The sequence below is a fragment of the Trichoplusia ni genome, chromosome 1 (genome assembly GCF_003590095.1).
Source record: "Trichoplusia ni isolate ovarian cell line Hi5 chromosome 1, tn1, whole genome shotgun sequence".
In the NCBI taxonomy this organism is placed as follows: Eukaryota; Metazoa; Arthropoda; class Insecta; order Lepidoptera; family Noctuidae; genus Trichoplusia; species Trichoplusia ni.
The window spans coordinates 11,845,259-11,867,926 of NC_039478.1; the positions used below are offsets into that span (position 1 = coordinate 11,845,259).

The 22,668-nt window shown below is 35.3% G+C and overlaps 1 protein-coding gene across 3 annotated transcripts in view; it reads right to left on the reverse strand.

The window, feature by feature from the left end:
* LOC113494825 (semaphorin-1A) overlaps positions 1-22,668 on the reverse strand; it is a 326,527-nt gene that overhangs the window by 114,004 nt on the left and 189,855 nt on the right. The window lies entirely within an intron of this gene.

Consider the following 22,668-nt stretch of genomic DNA (forward strand, 5'->3'; position numbering starts at 1 on the left):
CGACTGTCCGATTCAGGAACCATGATATCTAGCCAGTTAAAATTTACACAGATTATGTCTATTTTTAGGCTGTTTATGCGGAAACCTCAATCTCGGATCCGACCCCAGCTTGGGCGGTTATTCATTTTGTTTAAATTAAATGAGAAAAGAATCAATGTGCGCATGTGAATCTTCGTCGTAAAGACAGTCTATTACGAAACAACGACATAGAATAAATACGAAAGTGTTTAGCACAAATACCTATTAGAGTTATCTTCTTATGCATATCTTATAAAAAAAAGATTACCTAAGACTATCTCCAAACGGCTGTTGTTAAGTCGACACCATGTTTCTAAAAAGCCTCTGTCACCCTAGTAATGTTGGTCTTACCAATCGTTGAATACCTCAATTAAGATTAAAAACAATCTAAAGAAGAGAAAATAAAAGACAATCACGCGATCTGTCGTAACTTGTACCACAGTCAAACTAACTCCCGCCGAGGTTAAACGAGACGGCAAATTCTGAAAAACAAGCGACCTCGATGAGGGTCAGGCGTGGAGGTACAATTAAAAAGCGAAATGTAAGCCAAGGATTACGGCGCAGAAATAATGAGACGATTCGCTGAATAATGACTGAATGTAGGAAAACTTGAGATATTTGTCCGTTGTTATTCAGCGTAAAATTATTTTTGAGATATTTTTGGGATTATTATTTTAGTGATTGTGAATTTGTTGGTGCGCATGTGCACAGTTTAAACTCTTTCATGTAGTTAAACTGTAGTTCTTGGATAGAAGTATCGTACGGTTCCCAATTGATTGAATAATGTCACTAGAGCTTTACCCAAATTGAAAAAAAGATATAAATAAATATGTATTTACAACTTTCTAAGATTAATATACTCCAAACTCGAAAATACCCATCTAAGGGTCTCCATTCCCCTCCAATTCGTTATCGATACAAAAATATCAATCCGAGTACTCGATTACAGTAACGAGGTCATCGTAAACTCTCAAGTGCAGTTACCGAGTTCAGCAAGAAAAAACGTTGAGTATCGGCGTGGTCCCGACGTTCTAGTCTCCCAAGTTTCCACAATAACTGCGACCGTAGAACATAAAAGTTGAAAGAAGTGGCATTCAGTGTTAACACGAGTTTCAGTCTTAAGAGGTGACGATCAACATTTCGATGTCCCACAGTCAAACTGCTGGCCAAAAAATTTCTTCGACCAACGTTTAAAACGAGTTATATTTTGTAACTAACCCCAATAAAAATCCTAATTCCACCCTCATGTGCCATGACAAAACTATATACTAAGCGTATTTTTTTGTACCAGATATTCAACAGACTACAAAAGCTGACAAGTACTCGTATTATACCAGCTCTATTCAAATGAGTATCAGTGGCACTTCCATCTACTATTCTGTTCGATGACCGGGACCGATAGAGTAACAAGTCTAGAATTTTCCTCTGCTCGTTTTACCACAGCGAGAATCGGGTCGGAAATATCGACTTGAAAATTTCTAGTTTGTTAGTTTGAAATGACACCGCGGTCGAAGATTGGATTATTTTTACAAGCTGTTCGGTTTCCTCGTATTAAGTGGGTTGCACTCACTTGAATTGCATAATTAGAACGTTGCATTGTTGTAATTGTGTTTTGTTGTCTGTTGTGTGGTAGACAATGCGTTGTTTAGATAAGTGTAGTTATTTATATGGAACTAAGAATCTTTTTGAACAAATTCTACGTACATATGTATTTGAATGAAAAACAAAAATCCTAATGAAAAATAACTCTCCTTGTATGTTATGATTAAGGCTTGCTGTTATCAACATCATTTCAGATGGAGAGACTTAATTATGATTTGAATCGTAATTGTTATAACATTCGTCTTGATCATTATCAGCTGTCCAAAACCTGCTGCCAGGAATGTGTGATTCTATTTTTTAAATATTACTATAAAATCTAAATGATATTCATACAGTATCATGGAGGGTATATGTTGGATACAGTGTCAACACATGCTTCACAAAAGTTTCCCTACACGAGGCGAGTGGTACCTGTATGATAGGTATATTAATATCATTTCGCTGGCCGCAGGTGTACCGTTATTGGGTCTGCCTAGATTAATGTCACATAGGAAATTATGCAAATCCTTGCATCGCTTGTCCGAGGGTACGTCATGTTTGAAAATTCTCTTAACATGGACAATGACGTCAGAATTAGTGTCCCGTTATGTTGGGGTTATATTAATTTAAGCTCTGTATGATGTAAGTATGTAGATTTATTTATTTGTTGTTTTTAGTATTTTTATACCTTTCTAAACGGTTGGAATCCTTTAAAATGCCGTCGTATGGCATGTAAAATTTCTAGATTTAAAAAAAATTCATTTCACATTGCAAATCTCTACTAATATTATAAATGTAAATGTAACTTTGATTGTTACGCTTTGACGTAAATAACATTTTACACATGGTATTGGAGGGATTAGAAGTAAAATTGGGTTAATTTCACTCGACCTAAGAAAACAGTATTATGCTAACTTTACAGCCTTTTATAATATATGCAATTGCTATTCATAGTTACGATGTCAATATCAAAATCCTTCATATTCAATGAAAAATCTAGCATGATGAGAGAAAAGTATAACCGTTTAGTAACAAAGACTCAAGAGTACCACAAATTCAAGCAACAATAACCAACATAAACAAGCCGTACCAAATCGAACACACCGTGTCAACCAATCAGGTTACGATCGATTTGATCTAACACAAATACGATATTAGCCGGTTGCTCTTCCTCACTGAATTGAGCAATTAATAACACAATTCTGTCATTGGCCGCATCACATGTAACGTCATAATGAATCAATGGTATTCACGTCGGCATTGGGGGGCAACGAAGTGGGAGTCAGTAGGGTTATCGATTCTTAAATAAGCTCGTTAATCATTTTTGACAGTGGTATGGTATTATTGGTGTATTAAATGATTTTGTATTGTGTGGTTGACGTGGATTTTGGTTGTGTTTGTCGAAATGATTTAGAAAATGGAATGTAGGAAAAAGAACTCAATACGCAATAGTTCATTGCTTCCATAATGTCTAACCAAGGGGTATCGTGTTGCCTAGGTAACTGGGTTGAGGAGGTCAGATAGGCAGTCGCTCCTTGTAAAACACTGGTACTTAGCTAAAAGCGGTTAGACTGGAAGCCGACCGCAACATAGTTCGGAAAAGGCTAGGCCGATGATGATGATGACTGTACCACACAGGTGGTAATTTCAGGTACAATGAACAATTATGGACCTCGTAAGGTGTACCTATTGCTATTTTATGTAAACCCCGACTATCATGAGTTACATAAATAGACTGATATTCCAAAAAAGTAATAATACCAAAATATAATTTCAAAAATAACAACTCTACAAAAATCATTAATCAAATCAAAAAGTCTTGCTACAAATCCGAAAGTAGCACGCGACAACCCTAATTTCAAAAACGGACCGCCAACTGTCCTGCATTCAATTACATTGATAACATCACGCAACGTCGCAATTACGATCCTAATCCGTCAATAGAGTGTGACTATGAATACAGACTGTAGGGCCGGTGCAAAGTTAGCTTAATTCTTTATGACAAAAGCGACTTTAACACCATCACAATAAAGATCACAAATGGTTAACAAAAATACATCGAAAATGCTCACCAGTTCTCGATATCAACTACTAGTTCGTCAAACATTTAGGTAATCTATAGATATGGTTTTAAAGTTTATTTTCGTGTGGCATAAAGTCATCCGCGGTACGCTAACTGCATAATAGAGCTTAGAGTGAGTTAGGGGAACCGCATAAGAAAAGCTGTGGGTTCCGCGTATAATATTATGAAGGATAAGAAGGATTCACCGACATTCTTGTCACATAAATACGATTATGTTTGGTGGTTGATTTAATCTGAATATCTGTAAAATGGGTTATGGACGATAAATAGGCTGTATAATACGGTACCCGTATATTAAAACATATTATAAGAAGAGTTATTTCCTAAAAAAAACAGTTCTTTTTTCGAATCGAAGATAAATAATTCCACATACTCGTTGAAATATATGAGTTTTATTAAATCCAAATGTATTTTACTAAAATTAGTTGAAATGATTTTTACTTTAAGTTGCTTTCACAAATTAGGATATTACGTTTACTTAGCAATTATAACTCAGGAGTTAAGATAACAGGGCTTGTTGCTACAGAGTTTGTACCGAACTTCGTAATAGATACACGCTGTATAGCAACCGACTGAGCCTTATAATAATAACTTAATTAATATATTTTAATTAGAGTAAGTCAATTCGTTCGAGTTAAATTATAATAAAAAAGAAATGGGACTTAGAAACATCACTGAACAAAAAAGGACGAATACAAAATGATCCATAAAATTAATCAAAAAATATTTGTCTATTTATCAAAACAGCCCATAGACAAGATGCATGTCTTTTGGCATGGCATGTACTGAACCGACAAGTCAAAGTCATGTCGCTTTTCTTCATGTTCTCATTTTTCATTATAATGCATCATTTAGACCGTTAATAAATTTATAAAAAAATAATATATTTTTAATTATAACAACTTTTTTATGAGAAAACGTATAAAAAGATATGCAGCTTTAAGACATTGGAAGTTAATTTAAACAAAAAAAGTACAGAACATACTAAAGAACTATATTCCAGCCACAAAAATATACCCATAAACCTATTCCCGAGATACAATACAAACACAATATACATAAACCGAGCGACAAACAAACTTAAGTCGCCGTAGCCACATACATTTTATATTCAGCAGGATCGGCTCACAAAGTGGGCCCGACGTTATTGATATTTGACAAATAAAGTAATATATCAAACCACATTAGGGGGCCCGTGGGATCGTATAAAACATAATCTTGACCGATAAGGAGTAAGCACGGAGGCTATTAGAGATATTGAAGGACGCTGCTACAATTGCAGGACAGGGATGCTGCTCTATGCTGTATCGTTCTGTCCCGCTTACACAATGCAATAGTCTAACTTTAAGAGATAGTGGTAGGGGGTATCAATGACAGCGTTGGAAATAGCATTAGGCGTGTGTGTGACACGCGCTCCCTATCGAGATGTGCAGTCGGGTCTCGGATTGCTTGGATTGTGAAACATAATGCATGAGACGGTATTCTTTTGATGTCTATCTCCGAAGATTTCTTTTGAATTGAAATTGGTGATTGAAGGTTGTGAAGTTTACGTTCTATGAATCTAAAACTGATAAACATGATTATCGAATAATAATTGAGAGTCGGCAAATTTGGATTTAAAATTCAAAAGGAGATTTGTTAAAAGCTAGTCACATTTTCAAGGTACGCAATTTTTTTTAATTGCCAGTTTTCTATTTAATAAACAAATTGAAAACATTAAAACATGAATTCGATTTAATATCTCTGGACAAAGTAAGAAACACAAGTTACATTTCAATAAGTATCCTTTAAACTGACCGAAGAATACAATAAAGCTTGGAGCACACGCCAAGAGTCCTACAAATAAAACTGCATTGTCGTAGAGCCAGCGTTGCGTCGCCACGTGTGTAACCATCCTTTGGAACTTGTTGACGAATTCAAGGGGCCATTGAGACGAGAGCGACCTATATCGATTCGCAGTACATTAATATAAGTCGAGTGCTCGCCGCATCACCGCTGAGGATGTTTTATTGTATCGATAAAACGGATTTTGTAACATAGAGGGGCCATAGCATCGAATTATCTCTTTGAGTATCGGCTTCATGAAAGTGGAACTATAAGTTGGGTCTTTATTACTGTAGCGAAGAGAAGGTCGTCACACAAAGTAGTATCCGTTGACATAAAGGAGGGTAGTATGTCAAGTAAATTAATGACCAGACGCTTTTATGAAGGGAATCTGCTTTATTTATTTTATTTTTTGTTAAAAGTTACATTTTACTTTATCGGTAAGGTTTTCGCGTTTGAATTTTTTTATTATTGATTTTCTATGTAATGTATGTTTATTGAATTTTTTATTTTTTATTTCTATTTATTACGTAATTAGATGCGTAATTAATTTTTCTAATTTTAAAACAGGTATTCTATTTCATAAATATTGCTATTAATATAATAAAAGAAGACACAAGAAAGTAGTTACATAACACGACAAGCGAATACTTTTCACCGACATCGCCTACTAGTCACAGGTGTTTCTACCCTACCTCGGGGAATAAGGGTAAAATACTATACATATATAATAAGCAGTTGAGACATTGCATCCATCAACAATAGCTCGCACTGAAAAACGGCCTCCAAAAATATTTGAAACGGGTCATATGTCCTCGTCCACAACTGATGTTATAACAATTGCTAGAAATAATTGTATTGCTTCAATAATAATTTTATGGAACAGATGATTAAATGGAAATATCACACCATATTTGTCTTGCGATTTCTATCATTATATTTGGTAGAAGATATCCATTAGTGTACCGTTCGTATGTACGTAAATAACAGCTCTAAGTTACCAGGCAAACAAAATAATATTTTCTGTTAACGTTAATGATTGTACACACGTATACGCGAACTTTTTCGAACGCAGCCATTTTCAAATTCCAAATGTAACACGAAAATAGCGATCATTATAATATCACTTGACTCTAAAGATGGCTGTACTATAAACAAAACGGTCGATTTCAAATAAGAGACAACTCTTTGAATATTACCTACTTAGATACTTTTATCAGTAACATCTTACAGGACTTTATCTCACTTTGCGATTTAGTTCATTAAACAAGTCTAGACCAGTTCGATGAAAACGTCCCAGTTGTTCTCATTATCGCTAAATTAACTTACTGCTTCGGAGAACCAAGATGGCGGCCTTACCTGGAATAGCAAACATATTAATTAGTAAACATTTTAATATACACCATGTTTACTCTAACGACAAAGTTTTATGTATATTGAGAGATACTGAGGAGTTATTTTTTATTTAAAAGGGTTATTTTGATTATTATTTTATGAAGTTATTTAAGTTTTGTTAAGGTTTTCCTAGAGTCTCAGGAGCTTCTCAAATATTGAACAAAGACGCCCTGACCCGAGACGAGCTCTAGATTGATTTTTTAAGATGTTATTTACTGTTCTAAATATTTTTTGTACATTATATAATGCCATTACAACGCGTCTTATATAACAGGGTTAGTTTTTAAAAACTTGTAAATACATTGCCTTTAGAAAAGAGGACTATCTTCGGTCGAAATTTAGGGTTATTGCCAATCTCAATTTTGGCATCGGCAACTCAAGGTTTTCTTTATAGCGATTATCAAACTTCAACAACGTTGTTAAGCTCAGCAATTTAGAATCAAGGCCAGATATCGTGCCAACCAGTACTTAATAAATTCAAATGAAAAATAAACGTAAAAATGACAGAATATGTGGAATTTAAATGCGATAAATAACATTTTTCAATTGTTTTTGAAGCTGCTGCGATTGACAAAAAGTTTTTTCTTTATTTTTATTCCAAAAACTACTTTTTGTTTGCCTCTAAATTAAATTGGTCCACTGAATTGTTTTGATGACGTTTTTTATGCGATTGTCATTTATTCTTTTTTATTCGTCAGCTGTTTTTTATGAAAGCAATTACGTTTTTTTTTTAATTGAAATTTCGTTTTTATTGCGTTATAAATATTTTATAGAGAATCGCTTGAAACTTTACATGCGCTATGCTTTACCAGGAAACGTTGACGTATTAAATTTCGTTATTAATTTATTTTACTAGTTTTTCATTCGGGTTTTATATTTTATAAACATGTACCTACATGAGTTTCTTTCACTAAAACTTGTAAATGTCTGACTAGATTTTGCCATCGGGTCATCACTTAATCCTACTGAAGGACTATATTCAGCAAAAAACAACAATATCTGCTTCAAGAATTCATTTTCATTTCACAAATTTTACTCTATACTGTAGATAAACAGTAAAGATACTCTACCCATTTAAAACTTTAGGTACCGAGAGCTTCGGAGTACCTTTACAACACACAATTTAATGAGATGTCGACTACATAACAGATACTCGGGTTAATCTGATTCCAAGCCGAGTAATTTAAAACTCATCTCTATAATTACCTACGTAGAGTTTTCACATTGTAATGCCACGTTTGCGATGACGACTCGTAATTGGACGGTCGTTAAAAATAATTAACTACCATCTCTTGTTTAAGTCAATAAATATTCAATGAGTATTGTTTGTTTGGCTCTGTGATGTTCGAGATGCAGGAAATGTTGTACTTTTACATAACTACGCATTGTATATAAAAAGTAATCACAAACAGGAGTTAGTAAGACGAAATCTTATTGATTAACTTGACTGTTTTAATTCAATAGGCCCGCGAAAATGAAGTTTTTCAGCTGGTACCACATTTTTATAGTTTTCTACGGCGAAAACCTCGAGGAAAACCGCCAGTGCTTGTCCAAACTATTTAGAACGAGTTGCCATAGCAACCGTGATGGAATATATAATGCAACTGAAACTCTCTCTAAATCAGTTTGCCGGGTATCCCAGCCTTCGAGAACTCTACCTTGGGACTTATAGTGACGAATATGGAAGTCACCAAGCCATTTCCAAGCCCAAGGGAGCTGTTGCAAGTAAACACGAACAAATGGGCCCTCTATGTGACAGAGGCGGCGAACAGATGTTGCATTTACCCCAAACTACGTAACAACTGTTGTCACACAACAAACCCTTCAGCGACCTCTGTGTACAGTAAACCGCACATTGGCACTAATAACGACCTTATCTCGAGGCCCTAAGGTTGATGGTCATAATTTCTTGCAGGTACTTGTGTGGTTGACCGTACACCCGATGCCATAAAAGCCGCAATACATATAACATGCTTGTTTCTCTCACGGGTCGGTAAGGACAGGCTTACATTTTCTAATACTAGCAATATTGTATTTGTGAAACTTAAAATTTTCATTAGGTTCATTATTCATTCAATTTCTTCAGTGAAGTCTTATAAATTTAAAACTACATCCTTCCTCTTAGAGTGTAAGGCAAAATATTTTCACAGTCCAGATGAATTCCCCAAAAACTTTCCATAATTCCAGACTTAAAATTTTAAATAATATTCACGGTTAGATATTTCAATAATTTCAATAAACTAATCTTTCGTCCACAAACTTTTCAAATAAGACGCTTTGAACTCTACTATATTCTACAAAAAACAACTATCAACAGTTTGACGCATACAAACCATTCCATACAGAAAACACTTAAATAGAACGAGCCGTCTCCAAGCGGTGTTTAGTTTCTTTCGCAAGATTTGTTCATTGCGTGAACAGTCTTGCAAGTAGTGAGAATAAGTTCGGCAAACTCCTGCTCTAATGTAAAAGTTTGTCGGAGCCGCGGGGAGTGTCAAAAGTTGCCGGCTTTCTGATGTGTGCAGTGGCCATACTGATCTTACAACTTATATACTTTTGTCGCGAAACCGTAATTGAAAAGTTAAGTGTTGTTGGTAGATTAGTGGGAGACTGGACTAGTTTTTGTTTTGGGAAGTAATTGAAGTTTCGAATTATTGATGGTGAAGGATTATTGTTTTGACAGATGGTGTTGTTTGTTATATGTAGGGATTGGAATGTCATCTACAGTAGTGTCATTAATATACATCAATCAATTAGGATGATGAATTTGAAATCCTTGATAGTGATTTAAACACACCACACACCATTTGAAATTTAAATTTGACGCTTGATTTGCAAATCGTCTCTTGATCCTGATTTTTTACAACATCCTATCGAATACTTCTACACTTTAAATCAAGTGTAAAAACCTTATCTATCTTACCAATAAGAAACAAAGAAAAAAGAAAGAAAATTTCAAAACGACCTCTCAGCTCCAAAATATAACGTAAGTTTCAAAACTGACTAAATACCTTTCGTTTCAATAAATTTTTTAAAGAGCGTTGGAATCGATACGTTCACAATACATGACAGCAAAAAGGTCGAGGGTTTCTATGCAACGTAATTTCCGCCAGCAATGGACCGTGGGCTGGTGAAATTCCATCGATATTCTAGCAATCGGCGTTATTAAGCGACCGCGGGTTCATGTGCCGATGTTATTTCAGTGAGCCACTTAGAAGTATTTTAGTTGGTTATGCCAAATAAACTGATTGGTTATTTAAGAGAACAGATTGTCTGAGTACCCGGTTATCTGGCAAGAAATTTGTGTATTCCGTATTAAGTTCAACAGCTAATTATCATTAACCAACACCAAAACAGAACACAACCGCAAGATAATTCCAATCTCGCAAATTCCCCGCCTAAAGTCCCCAATACAATGTTTTATCAAGCCGAAAACAGTTGAATCGTTCGAATCTGTCTGCTCTCTTTAAAAATGTAAAGCGGGTCCCGTCACTGCAGCCCGAAAGGCAGGAAATGCATTTGCAAATTAGATTTTCGACCCCCCAGCCAACGTTATCGTGTCTCAGCCCACTTGTCTTTAACCTCCGGTCATGTGCGGGATTTTGGTTCATCTTACTTTTTATTTTGAGTGGATTTAGAGCTGATTCTGTTTAGAATGTGTTTGTTTACTTCATGTTTGTTTGTTTTGTTTAAGCTTTTGAGCTTTGGTGATTTAATGTGATTATTTTATTCGATTTTGTGAGGTGTAGTATTTTAGATCAGATATTCGAAGTATTCATTTGATAGGGCGATTTATTTGCTTGATTGCAAAAACCCTACTGAAATCGACTAAAACGCTTTGCAATTTTAATTCTAAACTCGAAATGCGTAAAAATACACCACATAGATACAAAAAACGGAACAACGAAAACTAAGCTTAAACGAAAAAAATCGCTGCTGTTTTAATGTTTTTCTCCCCTACAGTTGTAAACAACCGATCCATGTATTAGAAAAAAGCACAGGGAAACCGGTTTAAACTGGTGGTTTCTCGTTCACACTCGATTTGGCAAGGAAATTGCTGCGTCTACCAGTCGATGTGGAGTTTACATGCGCGCCGAGACTACACAATCTCGTTTACTACAACAATTGAAATAAAAAAGTTAATTCGTTCGCAGGATTTTGTAGTTGTGCAAGATTTTCTGCTGAATGTTAGGATTAATGAAAATGATGGTCTATTTTGTTTGAAAAATTCTTATTTTTTGAAATTTTTATATATATATTTTTATATGTGCATATAATAGGTACGTGAATCGGCAAACCCAACAATCAAAATGTTTTCGAAATAACTTTACAAAAGAATTACACTACAAATACTCTTAATGAAACGGAACGAATCGTGAAGCATACCATTAGTGCTTAAGAATGTAATACAATTATATTAAATTAATACAATGTAAAGTTATGAAAACTTATCCGATATTACAGTTAAACTCCATTGTCTTTCAACAATGTAATTCTGTATTTACGTACAAAATACAAACTAGATTTGATTTTAAATTGTACTAGAGAAAATTGTTTCTAGGATTGTGTTTCAAGGCACGTAGTTCGCGAACATGGCGACTGCTAGAAAATTGTGCGTTTGTAAAATAGGTTAATTGGCTTCTTGTTTCTTATTATGTATTTTAGATGCGAATATATAAGTATTTTTAAATGCGTTTTGTTGACCGGAACAAATTTTGATTCTGGTTAATTTTCAGTGAAAATGATGTAATGTAATAAGTGATTATCACGAATGTATAAATTATTTTATTTCAGGTTTTCTCTTTAATTTTGTAGGCAGCTATATATATTACAAAACTCGTGTTAATTATTTAACTTTGATGAAAAAATGATTTCGCTTGAAATTAGAGTAAGTAATCCCCATTTTGTTCTCCAGGCCGTATGATAAAAAACATTACCGAACACAAAATCTAAATAAACAAAACAAACCTCATATCTCAATATAAATTTAATTCCTAAAATATTCGTCTATTTTATTCATAGCACACCACAAGGCTTCGCGCCAAAATAACTCGAAATTTCAATATTATTAACCTTAACAAACCGGCTGCCGGGATTCTGTGCACTGCCCGAATATTTCATCCCGTTTTGAAAGGGTTAGCATCTGAACGGCCCAGTGTACTGAGACTAATGATAATGTAATTAGTACTTCGTCTGATCCCAACGAGATTTTGGCTCGAAATAAAAACTGTTTGACTATTTGTCTCAGTTAGTCGCAGAGCCAAAATGTTGGACTAATTTTCGTTAATACGAGAGTCGATTTCTTAATGAATTCGTTCAATTTGTTTGTTTTTGTCGCTTCAATACTGAGAACTAGTGAAACTTTGTGTATTGTACTGTCGCTAAGCTGAACTGAAGGTCAGCAAGGCAGTTGTTTCATAAAATGTGGGATTCAAATGAATCTAGTAAAACTTGAAGACGAATGCGTGTTGCATTCGACTTCAATACCTTTCTCATCTTGAGAAAGGGATAGCCACGAGAAGAAAATGTTTGCTTGTCGTTTGTGCCTTGGAGTACTACAATTTCAAGAAGCAGTCAAATTAATTTAACTATACAAGTATATGTTCCGTGTTTCAAGTATATGTGAGTCAGAACAAAGGGTGTCCCTTCAAAAATTACAAAAAACAAATTCACGTATTTTTATAAGTCGGAACAAACTGTTACAGTATTTTTTGTTTTATTTATTCTCATTGTTAGATCTAACAAAAGAATTACAAACAAACAAAACTGTAACATTGTTTACTATTTCTTATTTCTCGTGTATTTAGTCTCGTCAAATATAACCTAGAGAATAGTAGATGAAAGATCTGAGAACCATTCTTTGAAATCAGTCAAGGACGAGAGCGCCAAAGGACAAAGTGGCAAAAACAAAGTGATTGTAAACTTCATTTATTAAAAACATTAGAAAAAAGAGGCTCGTAGAAGCAGGAGTGCGAAACATTTTATTTCTATGTTAAATTATAAAACAAAACAACAACCCAATAACAACTTTAGTAACGATAAGAAAACAATAACTTAACAGTAAAAAATAACAACAAAATCACGAAACCTTGGCAATAACGACGAACAGGATGCAGTATTCACAAGTGAATGACACATTATAACTTCAAATGACATAAACCGACAAACTGAGAAAATCCCTTCTGTCACAACTTATGAAAGGATTAGGTAACCTCTTAGATTTGGTAGGATTATACTGAAGGGAAAAACGTTCCGGGTATTGTGCATCGCTGCTTCTTTTAGGTTTTTAGCATTGACACTGGAACTTTAATATGGCTGAATTAATATATTTAAATGAAAGTCACTTAATTTCATAAGGTTAAGTATTGAAATAATTACAGTGATTTGTACGAACGGATATATATATAGATGTGTAATAAATTCGGCGTAAATCACAACTTTAATATGTTTGTTGCAAAGTGTGCCTTAAAAAGAACCCTTTTTAGCTTCTGTCTAATGCTATAATAAATGAAGTATAGTTCTAATCGACATTAAATACTAGAGTATTTAAAGTACTGTTATGAAAACTTTCTTCCCCTCGTTACAAGCATTTATCGATCACCAAAACAATTTTGTATGAATTTTCTTAAAATTAGGCGTCATCATAAACGTAAGTAGCGTGAAATGGGTGGCTTCGGGTAATTGGGCATATTTACTTGAGTGGGAACGGCTAGAATGGAAAAATTGCCCAATTACACTGAAAAAAATTATATCGGTTACGCCAGTAGGTGTTTAATTGGGTAGCTTGGGGAAAAGATACCCATTCTCGGTGAAATTAAAAGGAATATCATAGTAGGAAATATTGACAACACAATAATCTTTGATTTTCCTATTTTTATGACACGAAAATAGATTCTTCTTTGAATACGAATGTTCATTGTTGTTTGAACATTTTCGAGTGATTAAATATTTTCCTGGATATTTGTCATAACGTATTGGAATACATCATTAATTTGTACTTAATATTATTTTAAGTATGTAACTTAAGCATATTTTAGTATAAAACATTTTACCAAATCTTAAATAACCTATTCCGATTGAAGAACTACCTAAGTTAAATACGTCAGTGCCAACGCTATTTACTGTAACCTAAGTTCATTGTCCTTAAATCCAAACAAATGAAGTGGCCATGTTAACGATGAGCTTCGGGCGACAGGGGAGAGGGGAGCTCGGTGTACGGGGGCAACTTGGTACCGGGGCCCTACAGGACGAGTTCCTGGGTAGAGGAGAGAAATCGGCAATAAGTGCAACCGTTACTGCAGGCAATCCGCCGGAATGGACTCAACACTGATTTATAAATGCTTAATGGATGCTGGAAGCGTGTCTCATTGTTCCCTTATATTTGTAAGTTATTGGTGGGCGGGTGTTAGGGTATTCTATAGAGATTGCGACTGTTAAGTCAGGAATTTATGATACGATTGGATATAGTTGTGCTTGATTTCTTTGGTTTTGAGGGTTGAAACTTGAATTGTTATTATTGACTATTTTCTTAGCCCAACATAATCCGATATTCTACCAACCTATACAAAATGAGGTTTTTTCGCTTGCCATATTTTTACTGTGACATTGATAGCTCATTTAGATTAAAAAAATACAGCCAAAACATCCGTTATTTTAGAATTCTGACAATATTCTACAACAGTTTTAATTGTAGTCATTTCCAGCGGTAGAGAATCGTTGTAAAATAGAGTGGCGCATGTAACGCGCTTGCGTGGCTCTATCAGAACTCGCTCCAATTGGATATATTAGCTCCACGATTGTCTATGGACGAGCCGAGCCCCATCAGCGCTGCGTCGGCTGACCGCAACGTTGAGTGCCCGCTATTTATAACCTGCGACGGTATTCCATTTTTAAAAAGTTCCACGGATTTGTTGAATGTGAACTGGCTGGTTTGAAACATTTTTCTTCTAATGGATGCAAAAAAGAAAACTTAATTAATGTACTGCTGTTAGTGATGCTTTAATTTATTGGGTATTTGTTACACAAGCTTAATTTGTTAGTATAAATAAAATCAGTTGACATTCTTTGAAATATGGTTGGATGAAAACAGTCGTGGCTTAAAGCTTACACCATGCATAATGAGGGCTACAATACACGGACTTAATACATTAACATATTAGCGGCACATCACTACCACTTATTGTATATTTCGTCACGCAAACGATAACAAATGACTGATTATTTTAAAACCAATTTAATATTATAATCGCCGTAACAAAATTAATCGTCCAGCTATAAATAGTGTCGTAAATACGTGTCGTATCTCGCGCCACCTCGATATCGCGGTTATAATAATGAAATATCGTCCGACGTACGCCATCCGACAAAAACAATTTGTCTGCCCAGCAGCCAGCAGGAATGTCGATAATTAAACCAACCTGCAGCTCGCTATTTCAGCGCTCGATCGACAGACCCATATGTTTTGCTTCCATTTTCTTTTTAATCCGCCCGGCTATGAATCCATTCCTTCCTCGTATAAATTACTAGCGCCGCCCCGATGGAGACTTCATCGGTATCGGTGAAAATCAACCACGATAAATCCAACGTCTATAGGTTATAAAAAATGAGTCGATCGGAGAACAAGAGGGGCCCACAGCGGTATCGATAAAAAATATTAATGGTGGCTCCCGTCTCTGGCGTGATATGTTGGGATTAAGCAGGAACATCAATAAGTAGCTTTCAAAATTCCGCGCACACCGGTACACGAGAGGCACGGGAAAAAATTGAAAGGAGACTCAAATATGTCGTCTGAATATTAAAAAGCAAAATACTGAATAATGCAGTGGGCGAGCTGCGAATGATATAAGAGTGTAAGACGATTGGTGGAGCTATTTGCAAGCCATTAGTGTTGATAAAGCGTAACGGAATTTCGCACCGACGACTTTTTACGGGAACTTCGACGCCCTTTTTCTGTTCAGAACTTCAGACACCATTATTTTATTCTATTCGATGTCCGCCATACATGGAATTCTTTTGTCTAGTAATCTTCGTGTTCTTTTTACAGCGCAGTGTTTTTTTTTACTTATTTTCTTTACGTCTGAGACGTTGTCACGTTTCAATAATAATGATTGTAAGACACTGTGTCATTTTTATGAATCCTGGGTGAGGCAGTTGGAAATAAATTACAAGAAAGACTTATCATTTTTGTGTGATGTGTCGTGTAATTTTATCTGCGCACGTAGAACGTATAATTATAAAAATTATAAATAATAGCTCAGTTGGTTCAATATTACCCATAGAAAATTACAGTCGAAAATGCTTTTAATGTTAATTAGTCTAAACTAAAGAATCCGTTCTATTCTTTATACAAGTTAATAAAACGAAGCAGTGTTTAATTTTTTTGTATATTTCACAGTATTATTCCAAACAATTCGCAATTTAAAAATAAAAATAAAGAAAAATATAAATATCTCATTCCAAGCCGCTGTAATTTGATACCCAATGGGCATTAAACAAATTTCCGGTTAATCATATTTTCACGGAAAAGCAACATGGCGGCCAAAATAAGAAAGAAGTGTTTTTCTTTCTCTTAATTTAAAAAGCGAATTATTTAAGGAGTTCCAAATTTCTAATGAAAAAAAAGCTATTGAGTGAAAAACTACTGACGAATGGCTGAATAGGTAACAATTTCTTACTTTTGCCTTTATTCATGTAACATATATTATAGAACCTTTTTGTTAGGTAAACGTCTGGTGTAAGTAAAATACATGAGATGGTCATTACTAGGGATAATCCTGTAGGTAAGTGCGACCTAAACTAAGGGATGGTTTTAAGAAATCCGATAGATTTCCATTTTGCGAACCCGAGTTGTAAATCTTAATCAGTGAGGACGAATGGAAAACACTCTCTTTTGTTATTAAATTATAGGATTTTTGTGAGGCTCTACCGGTATGAGTGAACGATGAGAAGTGTTACGTTAATACGAACCACTTAATTTTTGTCGTAAATAATGTCTGTTTTTTAGTTAATATCATAACCTAGTAAACAAAAACGCCTTCCTTTATGTCGGTTTTTTTTTTCAACCATTACTTTCCCACTGCAGGGCAAAGGCCTCCCTTAGATTCTTCCACTCTGTCCGGTCGATTGCTTTTGCCATCCACTGTTTGTGGTACGCATCCAGTTCGTCGCGCCATCTCATTCCGGCCGAGGCCGTCCTCGAATGAGATGTTGGTTTGATTGGAAAAAAAAATCCGATCTTAATATTAACGGTTTTAACTATAAGCATCTTTGCAGGGATTGGTCAAAACTACAACCAGCCTCCTTGCTGTAAAATAAACATTTTTTAAGTGTCTAAAAGCCCCTTTACTTAAATTCTAACGTACTTTTTTATAAGGATATAAGTAAACTAAATAAAAGAAAACCATCCAAAAATACAACATTGCAATTCAACTGGCTACCAACTAATCTACTAATACGACATCACATAACGCAAACCCATTTAACCCTTAACACGTTCGTTTAAAGTTGACATTTGCATAACGGCGCTCAATGGCCATCGGGGGCCACGTTTTTTTTCGGAAAGTCAAAAAGGCTGGCAGTAAAGACGAAATAGTCGAGAATAGGTCTCGGAATTCGCCAGGAAAATGCAATTTTCGACAATAAACTGCACATGGTCCATTAGAGTTCGTAAGTGGTGACTGTAAACATTCCAAAGAGCTATTATGTCGCTTTTATATTCACACTTAAGTTTATTGAAAGCCTGCTTAGTGCAGTACTAAGTGTGGTACGTAAAGTACCCGGGAGGATTGTAAAGACGCTTCTTAGTTTAAGAGGTGTTTCATTAAAATATTATGTTTACGTTCGTCAGTTTATTGGTTTCTGCATGGCTGGGTAGCGTTGGGAGTTATGATGCTGCTATCAGCTTCATAATGCTTGGTATACATAGAGTTTATGCGTTTAGAAGTATTTTAGAATTTTGGTCTAAAAGACTTTCGGCGAAAATTGCGGGTTGAGTAAGTTTCTTTTATATGTTTTGGAAGTATTAGAAGCTGTAAGAGTAAGTCTCAAAATTAATTCACTTTAAATATATTTTGTGCATAATGCCCCGTAAAAGGTTTAACAGAAAATATTGAAGCTCCGCCAATTATGTACGTGTGTACAAATAAAGGATAGGCCATTTAATAACGGCCTTACGGTTCAGTTTCAATCCGAATACATTCTCATACGATCGTACAATAAATATACAAATGAAGCAGCTTTTACAATTCATTAAACAACAAATTAGACGGTATCCTAATCCGAAATTAATAACAGGGCTTTCCATAAAATCCCGATACATTTTACCCAAGAGTCTGGGTACTGGACGGACCGCTTACAAATTTGTCCTATCTCATTTTACGGAACCCTAGCACGAGTCATTTAATTTACTAACAATTATACGAAGGATTTTGTAGGGTTCTTCACATGTCATTAACTTTTTACAGTGTGACGCCCCTAATAAATTCGGCGTACAATGCTAAATGATGGATGTTTCGAGAAGGATAGACCAAGGATACTCTTTTGTTTTTGATAATTCCAAATTCGAACATGATTCTTTTCTTATTTATATGGCGGCCATTATAACAAAATGATACTGGCTACTTACACTATATCACTGACATCGTAAAACCTATTTTTGTTGTCGATATGGAGAATTTTAATTCAGAACTTGGCAATATTTTTGAGATACTTTGTTTATATCTTGCATTGGCACGGAATAGAGCCTAGCTGCCAAGTCTTGGCACGATTTCTTGGCAGAATATTTATTTACACTGCATAAAATATTTGGTACGTGAAATAAATTCATTGTCATATTATCTGAAGGCCGTTGTTCCAATATCATATAATTGTTATTTTCTACTTAGAAAGCAAGAAAAAAATATACAACGCTTTTTACATGGTCATGAATACCAATATTACGCAACCTTGTCCGTATAACAATTAAAATCTCACCCGTAACAAAAGCACTCAAAGCATTATATAGCAAAGATAGCTTGACAAAGTTCTAACTAAAAAGAGTCAATAAAAACTTAAGCCGTCCCTTGATCACCAGTTACAACCACGAACAAAAGTGCTTCACTAATAAAAAATTAAGCCTATTAGCGTTCGGGAATCGCGGCTTATATCGCTTTACGCTGTACCGTCGCGTAGTCAAGATGTTTATTGCTATTTATTTGCCTCGCTCGACAAACAGTGGCCTAATCGACGTTATAGATTTACGATGCGATGTCGACCGACGGATTAAAATGGCCGGCGGAAAATGTATGTGATGGTCTATTTGTCCAGTGTTCTAGTAGAATTAAGTATTTGTGTTTTGTAAACGTTTACTGTACTGTGAAATACTGGGTATGTTATTTGTTGTTTGTGTTGGATTATTTAAGAGGTTGGATATGGTACTGTAATAAACATAAGTGATGTTGGAAAACGAAAAATTATGTTCTCTTACATCAATATTTATGTTTTTGTTGCTTGAGTTATATGTTACTAGTACAGTTAATTAACACCTGTTTTTAAATTAGCTGGTATACTTATAATGAAAGTGGTATCTATCTATCTATTGAACATACATTTCCGTTACACATATTGCATACGGAAAATTCCATGTAAATGTTATTATGAATCGTTGAATATCACGTATGGCAATGAACATAAAACGCAATCTCGTTCAGATTTAGTATATCTTATTACCTACGTGCCGGTTTTGTTTTGGTTAATATCTGTCTACTTTTATTAGACAAACTAAATTCCGAGTGGAAGGCGTCATATATTTTCAGCCTCATGTAAGCTAGGAAACGGCTGCAGGCCGGTTTAATTATCCGCATTCCGGGTGGACAAATTGTTCGCTCGCTACGTCCCCGGATATTAATTTCGATACATTGTCCCTACCAGGGCACTGAAGCGACAGCGATTATTTTCAAACGAGCGGCCAGCACTAAGTTACGATACCGTCAGCGACAAAAAAAAAACCTGCCCTATGTTTCATGGTACGGGGAGGAATTTAGCATAGAAAGCAAACAACAAAATTTGCACATAAAGAAGCGTTTATTCTCTCTATTAGCGTCACAGTTTCATTCGCGTAATCTGACAAACGGTCGGTGGGAATCAGGACTCACGGTGCGAAACTTGGGCGGCGAACGACCCCGCAGAGATATGTTTTAGATAAAGATTATTTATACAGTGTCTTATTTTACAAATCCAATTTCCGCGTGAATACACGGGTCGGTTGTAAATAACGCAGACAAAGCTTCGCCGGAATCGCGCACCGTTCGATACATTATGCAGACCACGCGCCGTTGCGCCGAGCAATGAGCTCTGTAAATATACCAGGCACATCTGAATCGTCGCTTTTTTGTTTCTATTTCCTTTTTTTGCAGTTTTCGATAATCTAATTTAGATTTTCTCGAAATTGTGCAGTTAAAAGGGCGCGTATTTCGATGTTTCCTGTTCTTACTTTGAAAATATTCATATTTTTGTATTTCGCAGTCGGTTATTACCTACGTGGATTGTTTGTATAATCAAAATGTTGGTTTAAAATGGTTGTTTAAAAACGGGTAATTTTCAACATTTGTAAATTGGTCTGCATTGGCAACCGAGTGACGAAAACAAACTAATCATTTAAATGTGTATCTTTAACAAAATTGAACCATTTCATAATTTGTTTGAATAAAGAACATGAATACGTGTATTTTTTCGTGTTCTTACATAACACGTGGAGGCTTCCCTGCACGACCTCATTCGAGGTGGATCAAGCGTCGAATTACAACACGAACGTTAAATATCGATTAGAATACCATCTATCATGCCTTGATCCGCATAAAATCGTTTTCCTCCAAAGAAAATACGTAAACAAATCTAATTCATTTATTCTTCTTCGACATCCGTTAGCGCTATCGGCTTCACGTTTTCTACGTCATTAATTTCGAAAAATCGCTATGATATCTTAACTGCGTATGTTCCCCTTATAAAACACACTGCTCCGAATGTTATCCGGGGGCAAAAAGCTGCGGAACCGTGTAGCATCAGTGTAGTCGCAATAACAACAGGAACACGCCCATGCACTCCTTATCACGACACTCGAAAGGCACTTTTTCATTTTTCTTTTGTTCCCCGCTACTCGTGTTTTTTGCTAGTGTGCACGGCTGTCTCTAAGGGCAGCCGGCATAGTGGAAAAGTCATGTGATTTAGAGACGACAAAAATGTTATATTCGTTACAGTCGGCGTGCGTTACTTGTGGCTTTGCGTGACATATTTTCTTAGTGTCGAGGATGACAAATGGCTAGATAAATCACAGAGCGAGCTTTTCTTTTAAAACTTTTATTTCTTCTTACGTGTTACAAGTTTTTGTGGTTACGTTTGAACGGCTCATTTGTTTCGACATTCCATTTGTGACGGTTTCGGGTGTCGAAAGTTATGTGTTTGAAAATTGGAACGATTTATGTAGACGTATTGATAAGTTTGGACAAAGTGCAAAAACGGATAGGTAGCTTTATTCTAATGGGATACCACCTTTTTATCGGTGTAAGAAACTCACTCTCAGTTCCTTCCTTAAATGTCAGAATCAGGTAGTATATTAAAGATTTTCTTTTACAGCTTTATCATCATTTATCGCCTCTTTAGCATCCTATCAGTTCCGATGCTAACCTCATTCCTTCACGTCATTTCGTTATCAATCTGTCTATTCATTCTCCAGTCTTATCATTACACCATTATTTAAGTCTATCGGGTTCTCCGCACCACTAAGTGACCTGTCTCTCTCCATATCTTCGCTGCCAGTGAAGTGTCAATGCTAAAGGATTGTGATGTTGTCATCCTGATTGGATATATTCGATATCAAGATATAATGTATAAGTGGCGACAAATTGCCGAATCATTGCCCTGAGCAATGAAGTAACCTATTTCCTTCAATTGAATCTTATTCCCGTGGGAATGTAAATAGCTGATTTATTATAATAAAATATTGATCTGATATTTACTTATAAAAGGATGGAAAATGGCTACAATAATGAAAAAATACTTTTAAGTTTCATCAAGCAAAAAGTTGTTATTCGGCAAATTTACAAAAAAAGGCGAATACCAAAAGACTGATCCGGTTTTTGCAGATTGCCATATATCTTTTGTAGAAGCTGAAGCTTAAATATAAAGATCATAAACAACTAAAAAAAAAACGTAACCCATTTTTAACGACAAAAGTCTTGCTATTTGTGCTAATAACCTGCCACCCCGGTACCAGGACATCAGCCCTCACTTTATAGTCCATATGCATTGCAATAATGTCAACAATAAAATAAAGCAGCGGTCTCAGTTTCATTGCTCTCTAGAATAACTGCACCATGAAGCTATTCCACGATATTAACTAGGTCATATATTTTTTAGTTCCCTGTATTCAAGGGTCCTTGTTTCACCAACCAATTATTAGTCTAACTTTCTTTTACTATTGTCTAAGTTCAATATCATGAAGTGCTTCATCTGATTTCTATAACGGTACTTCTTTGAGAGGAGGCGGCAGGACCCTGATATTTAATTCCTCTGAATAGTAAAGAGAATATTGCTAATACACTGAGTTGCTACACAACAAGATAGAATGAAAATGAATGATCACATTTGGATTAGAGTTTCAATTTTCTCCATTAAGATAGCCTTTGCCAAAAAAACCTTGGAACTCTACTAATTTTGCTAAGCAAATGAATAGTTTAAATGTGCTTAAGGGTAATTTAATTGTCGTTGATGTGGTAAGAAATAGTTGGACCTTA